Source organism: Ciconia boyciana, chromosome 8 (genome assembly GCF_034638445.1).
Source record: "Ciconia boyciana chromosome 8, ASM3463844v1, whole genome shotgun sequence".
NCBI lineage: Eukaryota > Metazoa > Chordata > Aves > Ciconiiformes > Ciconiidae > Ciconia > Ciconia boyciana.
Genome location: NC_132941.1, coordinates 25861714 through 25876691, shown reverse-complemented (window position 1 = coordinate 25876691; position 14978 = coordinate 25861714). Strand labels below are relative to the sequence as shown.

At 44.9% G+C, this 14978-nt stretch overlaps 1 protein-coding gene across 12 annotated transcripts in view; it reads right to left on the bottom strand.

The window, feature by feature from the left end:
* Positions 1-9780, bottom strand: part of SGMS1 (sphingomyelin synthase 1) — a 109391-nt gene extending 99611 nt beyond the window's left edge. For 8 of the 12 annotated variants that reach the window (XM_072870077.1, XM_072870079.1, XM_072870080.1 and 5 more), the window contains exons 1-2: positions 9633-9779; positions 7976-8093 (exon numbers count right to left, since the gene is read on the bottom strand). The gene's annotated coding sequence lies outside the window, so the exon portion shown is untranslated. Of the gene's footprint in view, positions 1-7975; positions 8094-9632 lie in introns of all 12 variants that reach the window. The other 4 variants (XM_072870083.1, XM_072870088.1, XM_072870087.1 and 1 more) reach the window with 2 other exon arrangements.
* Between the last annotated feature and the right edge of the window lie 5198 nt (positions 9781-14978).

The window sequence follows — 14978 nt, the reverse complement described above, 5'->3', positions numbered from 1 at the left end:
ACTGCACTAAATGAACACAGCATAGTCTATTATACGAGAGCTACATTAAATACATCCCACAAGCATTTAAGGCTGCATTGAGCTCTATCCCAACTATCCTATTCAGGAAAGTACTGCGAAACAAGCAAGTTCAGGCATTTCCAGCTGTCTTCACAGCTCCTGTCACTGCACTGGCTATTCACCGCCAGCAAGTGCTTTAGTTGCCACCTCTTACAAAAGCAATACCTGCTTCAGTTTAGTCTACTACAGACCCACAATTGCCTCTCATGGTGTACTTAAAAAAAAACAAACCAACCAACCAAACAAAAAACCCAACAACGCATCAGTCACAAACAATTCATTGCAGAAGTTATTCCACTTCAGTGGTGCAGAGATTGCCATTAGTATTTTGCATGATACAGACCTGGAAGAAAAGTCGGTTACTATAGCACTTGTGAGGGCAGAAAACGCATCGCATGATCCCACGTGCTGACATTCACTGTGTTGCTATTTCCCTCTCAGTAAGGTCCTACTCTGCTATGTAAACCACAATGCATTTCTCCAAAACCTCCTGGGACACCCTTTAACACTGGAAGCTGGGGAGATAAAGAGAAGGGAGGAAAAAAAAAAAAAAAACAGCTCTATGATAGCCATGAATTAATTCATCCCAGAAAGCTTACTTTGAACAGATGTACCTGAACCTTTGGTTTCTCTGGGAATTGAATCTGCAGCCTCTCAACCTAAAACCAGGGATTTAGTGATAGGGATCAGAGCTTACAGCTCCGAGGCTTTCACACCTCACCTGGGTCTCAGGGTGAGAAGCCTCTTCCTCCCACAAGCCACCCTGCTACCGCAACCACCAGCTCAGAGGGTTATGCGCCAGTGAAAACCAGTTTCCCTCACTCTAGGAAATCCAAGCAGTTCATCTCCAGTGAACATCTGGAGTTGGTCCACATGCTGAACACATCAAAAAGATTCTTACTGCTACTTAGATGAAAACTCATAATAAATGAACGAGGATCCTTTAGAAAGTAGCACACCATTCTTATTAGCACTTGCATGCACACTAAATGTCATGCAATTAGTCAAAGTCTTAATGATAACATTTATACGTGAGCTTACACAAGAGATGGTACTGAACTGTGTGCCCCAACTATGTGTGAATACCCAAGACTATGAGGTGCAGTTACTTTTTCTGGTGTTTGAAAAGGGGTAAGGTGTATTTATTGGATTGTACATTTGTATATCCAGCTACTTTGAAATCACTTCAGCCTGTAAAGTGCAACTATGTACAGCGCATCTGGATACACAAGGCAATTACAAGCAGTAGCACCTTACCTATGAAAGATATAAAGGCTTCATTCACCTCGACACAGTTCACAAGGAAAATGAATCCTTCTCACACAGTGTAAAAATTGTCTTTCTAAACCTGTTTGTGCTTTAAAGTGTCCAGATATAGTTTATTAATTATATTTGTTATGCTGACTAGACAAACTATAGATTCATTTTTCTTGACATCAGGTAAACAAACTCAAATATGACTTGGACTTTCATAATTATCAATCTGTTTTGGCCTTTTAAGTTGCTATGATGAGTTTTGCACACGCAATGAGATGAGACTTTGGAACCTCCACCTTGAAAAGGCTGGAGCTTCAGTGTCCCCACAGCTGCACGTAACAGGAACCCATGTACAACCCCATTCTCAATGACATCAGGATATCTTTGCACAAATACAAAGATCACACACTGTAACACGTCATTTATGTGCTGAAAGTGCAGCTGGACAGAGGCAGGCAAAGCATTATCCACTTCACAATTTTTGCGAAACTTATGGCAGAAGGGCCAAACACTGATCAGGTTATTATCCAATCTGCAAATAAACACAAGTAATTAATTTAGTAGCATGGCATCGCATCTTGCAGGCTGAATTTCAACACAAAGCTATTACAGTGGCATTGCTTGAAGGAACAGAGCAATTGCCTATGATTTCTAGTATATAGTCTGCTTTCAGGGTACAACCATGAAAAGAAAATCATTCCTCAACATGGAAACAAGATTCCCAGATCGTTAACGAATAAAATGCAAAACAAACTATGAAGCCGACAAACATTTTTGTAGACTGCACAGTTATTGTAGAGCGGACAATTATTTTAAATATTTGCTCATATCCAACTACAAGTGGACAGTATTAAAGCACTATTACCAGTGTGAGAGGGATTACAAAGTTAATGCAAACAGTCTACTTTTAACCTCTTAAGTACTTTGTGCGATATTAGCAAAGAAGTCTAATGGGAAGAATCATAAAAGGATTTTAAAGATTGGCAGTCACTCAATAAAATGGCCAAGGAAAGTTCCCTGTAGGCAGTTATAAAACGATGCCAGTCAATTCACTTGTGCCGTGATGAACTGTGAGTTAAGCAGCGCCATTTAGAAGTTAAGATCTTTAAGGAGTAACTGGTAGTTCATTGAAACATCAGCTCAGCTGGACAGGCACAGAGAAGAAAACAGCTAACAGCCTTTTCTCTTGCATATCTGGTGCACCTGTATCTTAAGTATCATCTGTATCTCAGTTTCTTCCCTCTCCTCTACTCCCATTCCACCTTGGCACTGAGAAACACCGAATAAAGCTTGCAGGATGGATTGTCTCCACACACAAGGTGGGAATCCCCCTCCCCAAAGCCACATTAGGTTCTTAAAGCAACAGATCTCATTCCTTGGAGATTTTCAAAACTCAACTGGACCCTGAAAAACCTGACGTACCTTTGAGGTTAGTCTTGCTCTGAGCAGCAGGTAACATAAATCTGTCTGTGATTGCCATCTCTACAAGTATTCTCATAGCCGTTTATACTTATTGAACTCTCAGTTGAACTCTGGCATTCCCTCTCAAAAACATTATAGATGCTTGTAGACAAGACACGTGGTCTGAGTCTTCTCAGCACAGATACTCATTTTCTTGCAAGCATTCCCAAAGAAATTCTGAACAAAGTGTCAGAAGGCAAATAATCCACTTCTGATAAACGTGCTTCGGGCCCTGCTTTTGTTTTTAAAATGTCCTTTGATAAACCATCTAATTACGTTTCGAAAGGGAGAAAAACTGAACAGGAAATTGCACATGCATGAAAACAAAGGCAATATCTGACAAGTCATTTTGTTAATTTGTGGATAATTACTCATTACCACGAAATAAGGCTTTTGCACCGTTTCATGAAGAGTAGATAAGAAACCCTAGCCCATTACTAAGTATTGCTTTTGGCAAATGCAAGCTTCTCCTAGCACAGCGAGTCTCCATAAAATCATGTTTCCATTAAACACATATGCTGGCATCCCAAAAGTAGTGGTGAAAACAGAACACCACACTCTGTAAAGTCATTTAGTAGGGACCTTCACAGGCTTACATTCACCCTTTTCTGTCCATTCTTGCTTTGTTCACAGTGCTGCTTTGAACACCACCTACCCCCACACTGCCTCTGCTCAGCGCCCTGTCCCACAAATACCCAACTTCAGCATTTTGAGATGAACATGTATGTTCCTCTTCCTTCCTCTAAGTCTTGTTCACTTAACTATTGGACTAAAAATGTATTCCCTAAACTCTCAAAATCACAGACCATTGGCACTTTATATTCTTCGTGCACCCTCTGTAAGCAGTAAAGCTCATCCCGAGTTCCCCGCTACGTGACTCACCTGCTGGCGCTGGATTTTCACTCCCATTTAAAGCAAGCTGACCTTGAGCCCTGATGTAGCACCACTAGCCAAGCTGGCTAACAGCACTCGCGCTGAAGGCCATCCACTGGCCTTGGAGTTACTTCATCAGTGAATGGTGAGCGCACTCTGGGAACTGTATGCCATTCGCATAGCCAAGCAGGTATTTTTGCAGCAATCGCCCTCAAGGTGCTTTTCAAGGTCTTTTTCATCATTTTTAAACCTTTCAAATAGTTTTAAATTAACTTCCCTGACAAAGTTTTCCAGAGCAATATAATCCAACTACATAAAACTCCATGCAGAAGAGCAGGGGTGCAAGGAAGACAAAGTACAAACATTCAGAGCAGAAGAGAAACTACAGCTCAATTTAGATGTAGCTGTTTCACAGGTATGTAGATTCAAAGCCATTCCTATGCAGTTACTGAAGCACTACCCAAGCCTTCCTAGCAAGCAAAAATCCATTCTGTGTACAAATAGGGCTTTTATAGCTTGGCACTGTGCTTGACTGCGGAGTCAAACTTTTCAATGCCTGGCAAATTTTTACTTCAAAGTGGCAGGAGACCTCATGCCAGAAGCCCATATGAAATGCCATCTCAGTGGCAGAAGTGGTCAAAGTGCGGTATCAAGACATTCTATGGAAGTGTTTCAAGACAAACTTCTTAAAAGCGTTGTGCTATCTAGGGATGCACAGACTTATACTGTGAGGAAATCCTAATGACAATCTTTATGACTCCTTTCCAATCAAGGGTAATATCTTTAACACTCTACCTTGTGAAAAGCACAGCAGTAGGGTCTCCTGTAGGTGGTGAGAGCTGTTTCTGTCTCTATTTAACCCTTGGTTGTTTTGCTGAAGTTGAGAATAAACAAGTGTTAAATGCCAGAGTTTTTGTGCAGACTGTCCTCTACAAAAAACAAAAATAAACAAAAAAAACACCAAAACAACAAACCTTCAGGTGCAAAATGTGTTATTTCACGCATAAAAAACACAGAAGTCAGACCCACGGACAACTGAAGAAAGCACAACAGAGTTCCAAGACCAACAACCCAAACAGTTACCCTTTCTGCATTAGTACCTAAAACTATGGCTGCAGGAGAAGGAGAAATTTAACTTGAACTGAAAGCCTCTATATTCTCTACCATTTTTATAGAAGTATTTAAGGTTAAGTTAGTGTGAACAATGACCCTAAACAGATGTTAAGCATGAAGACTTTCAACATACTGGGTTTTGCCAGCTGTCACTACATCGTAATAAAAAAGAGATAGCAAAGCCCCATCAAAACCCGATCTGTCCACTCAGGGTCTCCGCCTCACATCTACACAAATGCACTGTTAGATTCACTTACAAGAGCAAATTTGCAAATGCTTATATGCTCTCCCATTGAAGTATTTCAATTCTCTGAACCTGCCATTTTAACATATTCAAGTATAAGACTTTAAATTCAACTAGCACAAATCTCAGTGCTCCCAACATTAAATTTGCAAGTGACATTTAATGGCATTCAACACACATGAAGCTAAGCTAATACACTAATGGACCAGTAAGGAAAATTGTAAGACACTCCAAAACATGATGCTCTTTTTTAGTCAAGGAAATTAAAGGTGCAGGCTGCACCAGACAGTAAGAGATGACAGCTATTAAAAATCATTCTTAAACCAAGGCTGCAAAAGCTCTCCTCTCCAGATACAACACACAGCTAACAGCTGCACATAATATGAGAGCAAAGACGAAAAGCGGCTGCTTTATTCAGCAAGATCTCCTTCCGAACTGCTGGGGTTTGGGGGCAATATACCTAATGTAAGGCTGTTTCAGTTCTTAAGACAGGAATTACAACCTCTTCTGCAATTTTTATTTCTGTTTCCTCCTACTTCTTTTTCTGATGAAGGCTTAGGCAATGCAACCCCACTCACCACCATTCCCCAGACCCACACCAACTGATACTCATGGGAGTGCTAAATTTTCCAAGCACTGTCCCAGCCAGCTGATAAGGATGCACGCTGCACCCCAAGAAGCCAGCCCAGCGAGGACACCTGAGGAATTCTGCTAGCCTGCCTCCCCACTGCACACCTGCGCCTCACCCAGCTTGGTAAGAAAGCTGCCAGTTTTCACACAGCTATGCTTCCTGCATTAGAAAAACACAAAGCTACCGCACTTCAGGGATTCCTTTAAGCCTTTTTTCCAAGTGGCAATATGCTTTGCCTTAACTCCTTTAAATAAAGCAAGCTACCTCCAAAGAGCTTCAAAATCAGGGAGACAGAAGGCAGACCATGATGGGAAGTCTGAGAGAGAAAACAGCTTTAGAGTTATGGTTAAGAAGAGGGAGATTTTTGTTTGTTTGTTTAAATCTAAGAAAACTAGCACAAGCAAAACCTACGGTTAGTGAAGATGCTTTCACAATAAAGATTTATTAGCATTTTTGTTTGAATACGGATACCAGAGCAGCACCACACAAGCCGATGAAGGAAGCATCAACAGGACATGTTCTTGCTCCTCCAATTTGGATGAATGAACTGTAAAACCAGCAACAGCAATAACTACATATTAAAAGCTGCATTTATTTATGCACACATTAGAAGACACCCATTATAGTCTCCTAAATCAGACTTTCTTTTCCCTTAACAGCTCTTGGTCAAGAGCTATCAGAACAAAGCTCAGGTGGTACTTTCAAGGATTTTTTTTTTCCCCCTCAACTACATTAACACGTCCGATAAGACCAGAAACAATAGACAAACATTTTAAAGATGTTTAAATATTCACTTAAGTTAATGAACTATACACAGCACAGGGAAACCAGTTACACTTAGTAGCTTATTAGGATGGATGTTCTTTTTGTCAACAAAAATCAAGCCCAAGTAACCCGCACCAAACACTGTCTCTGCTAAGTAGATTTTCAAAAGCATAAAATATATTTGGGATGAAAGTGTCACAAAAAGCCAGTAGGTTTCATGCTTTCTTCAGTCTTCTGCATTTCCCCCAGCCTTTTGCGGGGGGCAGGGGGGAAGAGGACTTAATTATTAACTTGAATGATGCTACACACTTTGGGAATTCAAGATGTATTAGAAGCCAGAGTTTCCAATCCGCAGCACAGGAGTCATGCAGAACATCAGCCTTTGGAGGGCTGCCTGACTCTATCTGTGTGCTGGTGTCCTGGGTGCAAAAAGCCTCCCAATGACAACAAAATCCTCTGGAAAACATTGACAGTACATGGGAGCTTAGTTCATGACCCTCAGATTCTAAACAAAACCTCTCTAAACTCAGGTTTTTGAGCTAATTTTGAGCTCACCTCTACTTCAGAGCATTTTTTCCACATACAGTTGGTTTTGATGTGTTGCACTTGAATTACAACTGAAATAGCATTCAGGTGCTCTGCTCTATTTCAGCGAAGAACAGTTTGGACCTACCTCACTGTGAAGCCTTAAAAATCTGTCCTGCACAACATATGTCTCTGGGAACCACACAGTGAAGAGAAGAATCTCATGTCACGTTCCACAAAACCAGCGTTCACAGCCATGTGCAAGTGTCCTAGTTCATTTTTTGATGGTGCTATACAGATTTTTTTTACTCCAAACAGGCCTTTCCTGACATGCTGGAGAACAAGGTTCTGGATTATTTTTGTCTGAGCATTTTTTACAGGATGTCCTGTTGCCCCAGTTAAAAAAGCCTTTAATTCAGCAATCGTTCCTTACGGCAGGACTGAAATTGCTATTAAATCTAAGGAAGTCCCAGGCCACCCATATTTAGCACACCAATTAACCCACGTTGAACAACGCAGAGCAGCAACGACCAGAAGATGGGAAGAATTTTTAAGCTGCCATCACCGATGGCACATGTGTTCTTCCTCCACATGTTCAATTCAAGAGAACTCAGTAATTATTTAATTAAAAGCAGCACCTATTCAAGCTTGATGAGCGTTGAGAGAAGCAATGATATACATGGAGAACATGTATACAAAAGGTGCTATTAACAAGCCACTGCCTTTTAAGAATACCGTTAACTCAGAGTAGTCCAACAGTATTCATTAATACCTCCAAGTCCTGAAAATGATCCACGTACTTCAATTTATTGAATTTAGAAGTGTCACAAGTTTTCATTAAAAGCTAATTAAACATGAAGAGACATGTTGTCTCTAGGTTGATATGTGAAAGATGAAAGAAGGGTGATAAATGATTTGGGAATCACAGTTTGTTGCACAGACCACAAACACAGTTTAAAGGCATCTGGGCTAAATTTAATTCTGCTCTACAGGCACAAACCCAGAAAATCAAGGCAATCTCTCTGGATTTAAAGGGGGTTTATTACCTTTATTGTAAAAGTAGCCTTTATCTTTCGTCTGCCACCAACCAGGGTTGATTGCGTTGTCTTTCCAAACTCTAAACACCTTCACAAAGCTGAAGTAATTCCAATGCCCACCAAAATACTACATGAAATAAAACAGAAGTGCACGTTACTCCAGTGAAATGTCCACTCCTCAAACAAATAAACGTAGCCAAGCCCAAACCCATCAAGATCAATAGCAGAGCTTCCACTGAGTTGAATTGTCAGGCATCACATCTGTATTTTATACTGGTTCACGAACAGGCATGAAAGCCAACAGAAACCATTTTCATCCACATGGACCTGAAGTGGCAGAATGGAGACTTAAGGAATCGCTACAAAACCTGTCATCACACCACGATGCACCAATGCTGCCACCAGCCGAAGTGACACGAGGACGTTCATCGATATCCCTTTTCCAGCTCTGCTAAGAGAGGCTCCCTGCATCAGCAAGCTTCATCAGCACCACGTCAATATGGCAGAGCTCCCATTTTTTACAAATTACACTCTTTTCTCTCTCTTTCCATCCTTGCCTCACGTATTTACGGTGCCTAAAGGCACTGAGGCCTTCTTTAATGAGGTTTTCACACGACAATATAAATTAGAAACCTTGATCAAAACAGGACCTCCAGCAGGAACACAGTAAAAAGATAGCCACATGCATTATACACCCAAAAAAAATCCAAATAATCCAGCCTGTCAATCAGCAAGCAATTTCACAAGCAAACAGGGAGCGTGCCCACCTGCCAGGGTGGGTGCCGGTGACGGCAAGGCCTCTCCTTCTCACCCCCCATTCTGCCTTCAAGCCTCTTCATCCCTGAGACCCTGGGCCACCACTACCCAGCAAACCTCAGACCCAGGGAGGCAGCACAGCCCTAACACCACTGCTATGGCCCTCGAAGTCGTCAGGACAGGGCGGATCCCCTCCCCACTCGCAGTGGATGCCTCTGGCTTCTTTTGGAGCGGGAAGCAGCCTGCCTTCGCACCCCAGTGAGCTGAGGGGACCAGGCAACCCCTGGGCTGAGGGGGGGCCCAGGCCTGGCCTGAGAGGAGCCCTAAGGCCCCACCTGAGCTGAGGGGACTGAGCTCACCCCCATGGTCCCACCTGAGCAGAGGGGACCACGTGCCCCCCAGACACCCTGGGGCAGGGGGGACTGAACCCCCCACTCAGACACCTTGGGATTGAGGGGAACAGACCCGATCAGGCACCGGGGCTGAGGGGACTAGAGCTCCCCTGGGCCCCCAGGGCTGAGGGGACTACAGCCCCCCGAGCTGAGGAAACCAGAGCTTCCCTGGGCCCCCCCGAGGCTGAGGGGCCCAGACACACCCGAGCTGAGGGGACCAGAGCTCCCTCAGGCCCCCTGGCTGAGAGGACTGGAGCCCTTCCCGGGGCTGAGGGGGCCTGGACACACCCCGCAGATCCCCCGGGGCTGCGGGGGCCGCCGCCGCCGCGCTGAGGGGCCGGGACCCCCGAGCCACGGCCCGGCCCCGCCGCTACATGGCCCCGCCTCGTGCGGCGGCGGCGGCCCTGTCCTCGCTGTCACCCGCCGCGCCGCCCCGTCCCGCCGCCGCCCCCGGGCCTGCGCCCGGCCCCACCGCCCGGCCCCGCGCTGAGGCGGCGGCGGCGCGGCTCACTGCTCACCGTGCGGCGCGGAGCCCCGCAGCGGGCCGGGTCGGCGCGGCGCGGCCGCCGAGCGGGCGGATCCCCTGGGCGGCGGCGGCAGCCCCGTGTCCCGTGCAGCGGCGGCGGCGGCGGCGGCGGGCGGGGCGCGTGGCACCGCGCGTCACGTGACCGCCGTGTCATCCCGCGCCGCCATCTTGTGTGCGGCGGGTCGGGGCCGTGGCTGACGTTCTGTCAGGGAACGCCGCTGCCAAAAGCTGTTTTTCCAGCAGGATTTCCCGCCCCCCTCCCTCCTCGCTGCTTGTTAGGGCCTGGGACACCGGGGAAGGCCAATTCCCGCCGTGAAAACCACTGATTTTCCTTAAAATGAGCTACTTTGAAGCTTTCTGAATGCAGGTAGCCAAAACAAACTGAAATCTGGCATCAGCATAACTTACTCCAGGCAGATGAGGCATAGTAGGGTGTGAGAAGTTCTCATACTAAATCTGGCTGGTGGCATGACAGAGCTGTGCCAGACATGGCCTCGTCTTTTGGGAGGTGAGGCCACGCTCCCCACTGGCATGGGGAAATGTTCCCTTTCCACAAGAAAAATGCCATCTAGAGCTGGTGCAGATGGGTCCTGTGCTGAGAGCTGCAAGACCAGAGGGTGTGGTGTTGGAGCAAACTCTGGCATCTGCTTTTATTTCAGTCTCCAGGGGCTGTTCCTGGCTGTTGGGCTTATGCTCACCTTCGTCGTTGTAACATCAAGAGCTCTGGCGATACAAGAAGTCAGCTGTTATTAATAAAATCTTAGTTAAAATAAAATCACAGAGCAATTTATCTTGGGAGCGACCTCTGGATGTCATCTTCTCTAGGTAGAAAGAGGGTAAAATTTGTTTCATGTACACGAACACCTCACATCCTATTTCAAACCTTGCACTTCACAAATTGTGCCTTGTTAATACAAAAAAGCTGGGATTTTTTCTATCCAAAAAGGTAAAAAGCATTTTGCGGTGCCCACAGAGGCAGTGGGGATACCTGCGTGCGCTGAGCCTGGTTTCCTGCAGGTCTGCTCCGCAGCGTGGGAAGACCTGCAAGGTCTGATTAAAACTTTTCCCATATTTCAGGCATTTGCTAGCCAGCAGATCGTGGAGATAGCAGAGCTGCACCACATCCCAGGCAGTAGGAGGATGAAAGCAAATATGGGAAGGACTGGATGTGCCAGTATGTCACAGTAACATAAAGCAAGAGACAGTTTTGCTGATCTTGGCACGTAAACATATAGAAATATAAAAAAAACCCTCATGACTTATCCTAACCAATGAGTGATTGCAGACATTACCCAAGCAAAATTGAAATTAAGCTAGGATAAATAGTAATTTATTCACTGGGAGAGGTGAAACACAGTGGTGTCCTGGTCCTCTGTAAAGAACTACCAAATACTGCAGTTTCTTAAAGTGTAGTTTAGCCATTCAGAGCAAAAATTCTCTGTTTAATAAAACTCAAATTTAGAGCCAGTGTGAAAGTTATATTTTGATATCTGCCATGAACTGCAGCTCTTTACACTTTTTCATCAGTGTTGATGAAGAGGGAACAAGTTTTGTTTGACCTCAGGATCCAGGCAACAGCTTTTGCCCTGTGCAAACCACTTAGTAGTTACAAGGGGAAACGCAGATGGAAGAGGATGGCTTAGGAGGAGGGTGCTGGGGAAATCCAGCACGAGATTTCACTTGACTTTTCTCCCAGGCAAATAATTTTTAATCCGTTTTTTCACCTGGTTGTCTGTGTGCAGCACTCATGGGCTAAATATAAATGCATCTTTTTAATCTGAGTAGGAAAACAGAGTCTGAGCATTGTATTGGCCACTATTTTGCCACTCTTTGCTTGACATCTCCTGGAAGTCATCATGGAAATGAGTGAGAAATGCAGGTGCCACGCTGGGTCACCCAACTTTTTGGCAGAGCTGAGACAGACATACAGGCAGAGGAGGTTTTTTCCAGGCAAATGGACTGGACCAGAGTCCTCCCGAGCTGAGCCAGAACTCCTTGATCTTCTCCCATAGAGCAAGAAAGCACCTTGTAAACCGTCTGAGCAAACAAAATACTGCCTTAAATAAGGAGCTTTCAGAGAGGCCAAACCCCACATGTATCACTTGCAAATGAGTCTCCCCTCCTGCCCCCTTCCAGGCAGGTCCTTTCCTCCCCCTCGCTGTTGTTGCCACAACCTTGTTTTTAATCCAGTCACTTCATCTTTTTTTTGGTTTTTTTGCTGAAGATAACCCAGGAGCCAATGGCTTCAGTTCTCTCATCCCTGAGGAGGGATTTATTTGTGAGTAGAGTTAATACCAGCTGCTCAGTTCTGTTTTTTCCCAAGTTGACCAGGCTTAAAATCTGATTCTTACCAAAGTTTTACAAGGCTGGCTTGCATAAGCATGGTTGTGCCAGAAAGGGTTTAGGAATAGGGAACTGGGCCAGCTCACCGCTCCCTGCCTCATTTCTCCTTGTAAAACAGGAAAGCTGATGGTGAAGGCAGAGGGGACCTGCTGGAAGCAATGCCAGGCTTCGCCATTGCTGCAAGTGCCTAGCACCCACCCAGCCATGCCAGGGACGAACAAACAGGCTTGTTGGGAGTGCTGGTGTGTCCTCCTTGGGCCAGTGGAGCCTATGGGGGACTTGACAATCCCTGTCACATTATATCTTTCTATTTGCTCCCCTTGTGTGATGCTATCAGGACAGGGACGTTCTTAACAGGGGTTCCTGCTTTTCAGCAGGGCGCTGTTTTCTCCCTGACTATCATTTCTTGCAACCCCATCCTATTAATGCTATAATGGGATTAATGTCGTTGACACTTCCCCCAGGGTAATCGTATAATAAATTCCTCCTTTCTGGGATTGTTTCCCTAGTATGGGCATTTCTCAGCAAATAATATGAATCTGAAGGCTGTGCAAATTGATTCCCGGGGAGCCTGACCTTCCTGTTGGGGGGGGGATGACAAAGGTCTGTCTGAGAGGCTTAGAAATAGTTTTCCCGGGCTGCTGCCTGGGCTTAATCATGCTGAGCCACTTGTGTTCCTGAAAACAACCTTTCCTGCTGGGTTACAACCAGTCCCCAAGCACCAAGGGCGGGGAAGATGCTGAGAGAGTGTGCCGGCAGCAGATAACATCATTTCGGGGGGCTCCCTGAGGGATGGAGGTGCCCATGCGGGAGCGGGAGGGGATGATCCATGGCTCCACTCAGCTGGGGGTTTCTCCTGCTGGCACTTTGATTAAATGAATTAATCAAAATTGATGTACACATGAATGAATTAACAGGAAGATGCTAATAGATCATGATCATTAATAATCATTAGGCATTGATCAGTGATTAATAAATTAATGATATTCAGTCTGAGGAGATATTTTTATTTAGATGTAATACATTTACTATTAGCACACTAATACTTTATTAATGAACTAATGTTAAACTAACTTAAATAAAATTTCAATAACCTTCTTCATCTTACCACACTCACCGTAGGTACATCTTTCAGTACAGCAATGACCATTTACCCATCACTTCATTTATGACATCACTTGATACCATATGATGTCATATATTCACTGATGGTATTTATGAGATCACATCGGGTGGCTTCATTTATGTAGGTTGCAGAATTTATGTAGGTTGCATCATTTATTTAGTGGTTTTATCCGTGATACCATTTGACATTAAATGGCATCATCAACTCAGTGCCATCGTGATACCATGTTGGTATCATTTTGACACGATATGACATCATTTATTCAGTGACTTTATGCTAACCCTGAAATTAGATAGGGTTGCACTGACCATGACATTTTTAAAAGCCTTAGAAATGTCAGGAGCAGTCATTGCTCCAAATTTGTACAGCGCATTGCAGTCCCACAGGGCTTTGTCCCTGTCCCCTGATGGTGGCAAGTGGTGTTAAGGACAACAGTAGCGGCAGCAGAGTGAAAAATAAGAATTAAATACATCGTGAATGGAGTGAAGCAAAGGGCACACTGCATTCACATGCCATGGTTTTAAGAAACTCCAGAGCAGGGCTCTTAACTGCAATATAAATGGTAAGAGAGACCAAAATATCTGTTTCCAAAGGATGCAGTAGATTCCAATTCAGCTATTTTATTATTCAAGGAAATGATTAATGGTAAGATGGCATCATCTTCTCAGATCAGTGATATTATCCAGTGATCTGTTGCAGGCAAACAGCATTATAAATGCAAGATTGTAGAGTTTTCCTCCTGTTCATTTCAGATCATTAGAAAAATACATAAACTCATTTCTTTAATTAATCTGCTTTTAATGGGTCATTGCTCCTGATTAAAACAGCATGTGTCTGGCGGAAAAAGCATCAAAATTTGAAATAAAAGGAGAAACGCTTAACAGAGCCAGGGCAATAGCAACCATTTCCACATTTAAATAGAAAAAGAAAGAAAAATGGAAAAGAGGCATGAAAGACAGTAAAAGAAGGAAGAAAAGACAATTCAAGGGAGACAACAAGCCAACAGTTATCAAGAGAGGACCCACAGGGTTTTCCAGAGGCCAGCTGCACTCGGCGCAGGGCTGTCATTGACTTGCCCAGAGCATCCCATGTGCCAGCAGAGTGTCCCAGCTAGACTGGGCCACTGCTCCTCCCAGGTCCTGGGGACTGGATGTGTCCATGGGCTTTGGGAGCAGAAATAGGACAGCCCATGGCACCACCATTTCGTACCTTCAATGGATCTGTACAACATTTCCTTTATCAGCATGCTAGGCATTTCCCATTGGATAATGAAAGGGGTGACAAGGGATCACATAAAAATGGCTGGGGAATAAAGCTGCGGCTCAGACCCACCGCCATGCAGACACGGGTGGGAGACAATGAGTAGCCATGGGGCTAGGAGTTGGACGGAGACAATGGTACCATGTCTCCCACTGCAGATATTGCCGCTCCCGCCCCCTTCAGCCAGTGACATGCTTCTTGCCAGCATCCCAAGGGGACCCCCATGCCACAGCACACGACAACCACAGGAAGTTATTCTCCTCCCTATTTCCTTCGCTGCTAATGAGGTTTGCTGCTCTTAGGGAAAAAATATATTTTCTTTTCAGGCAGCGGTGTGTTTCCTGAGAATGGCGGCTCCCAGGCTTTTCGTATCCCTCACTCCCTTTTCTCCATCATCTTTGGCTCCAACGTTCTGTGCTGCCTCCTCTTTCAAGGAGCGAGCGCCTGCTCGCAGTACAGCTTGTTGAAACCCGCAACGCTTTCCCACGTTGTGCGATGCTCCTCACCAGAAGAGTCCCCAGTGCCAGTTTATGGAGCAAATTGTTTTAGCTGTGCTTTTTGCCAGGAGGATGTTAATGCAGGCGGTGGCATATGCACTTTTCGTCCCTC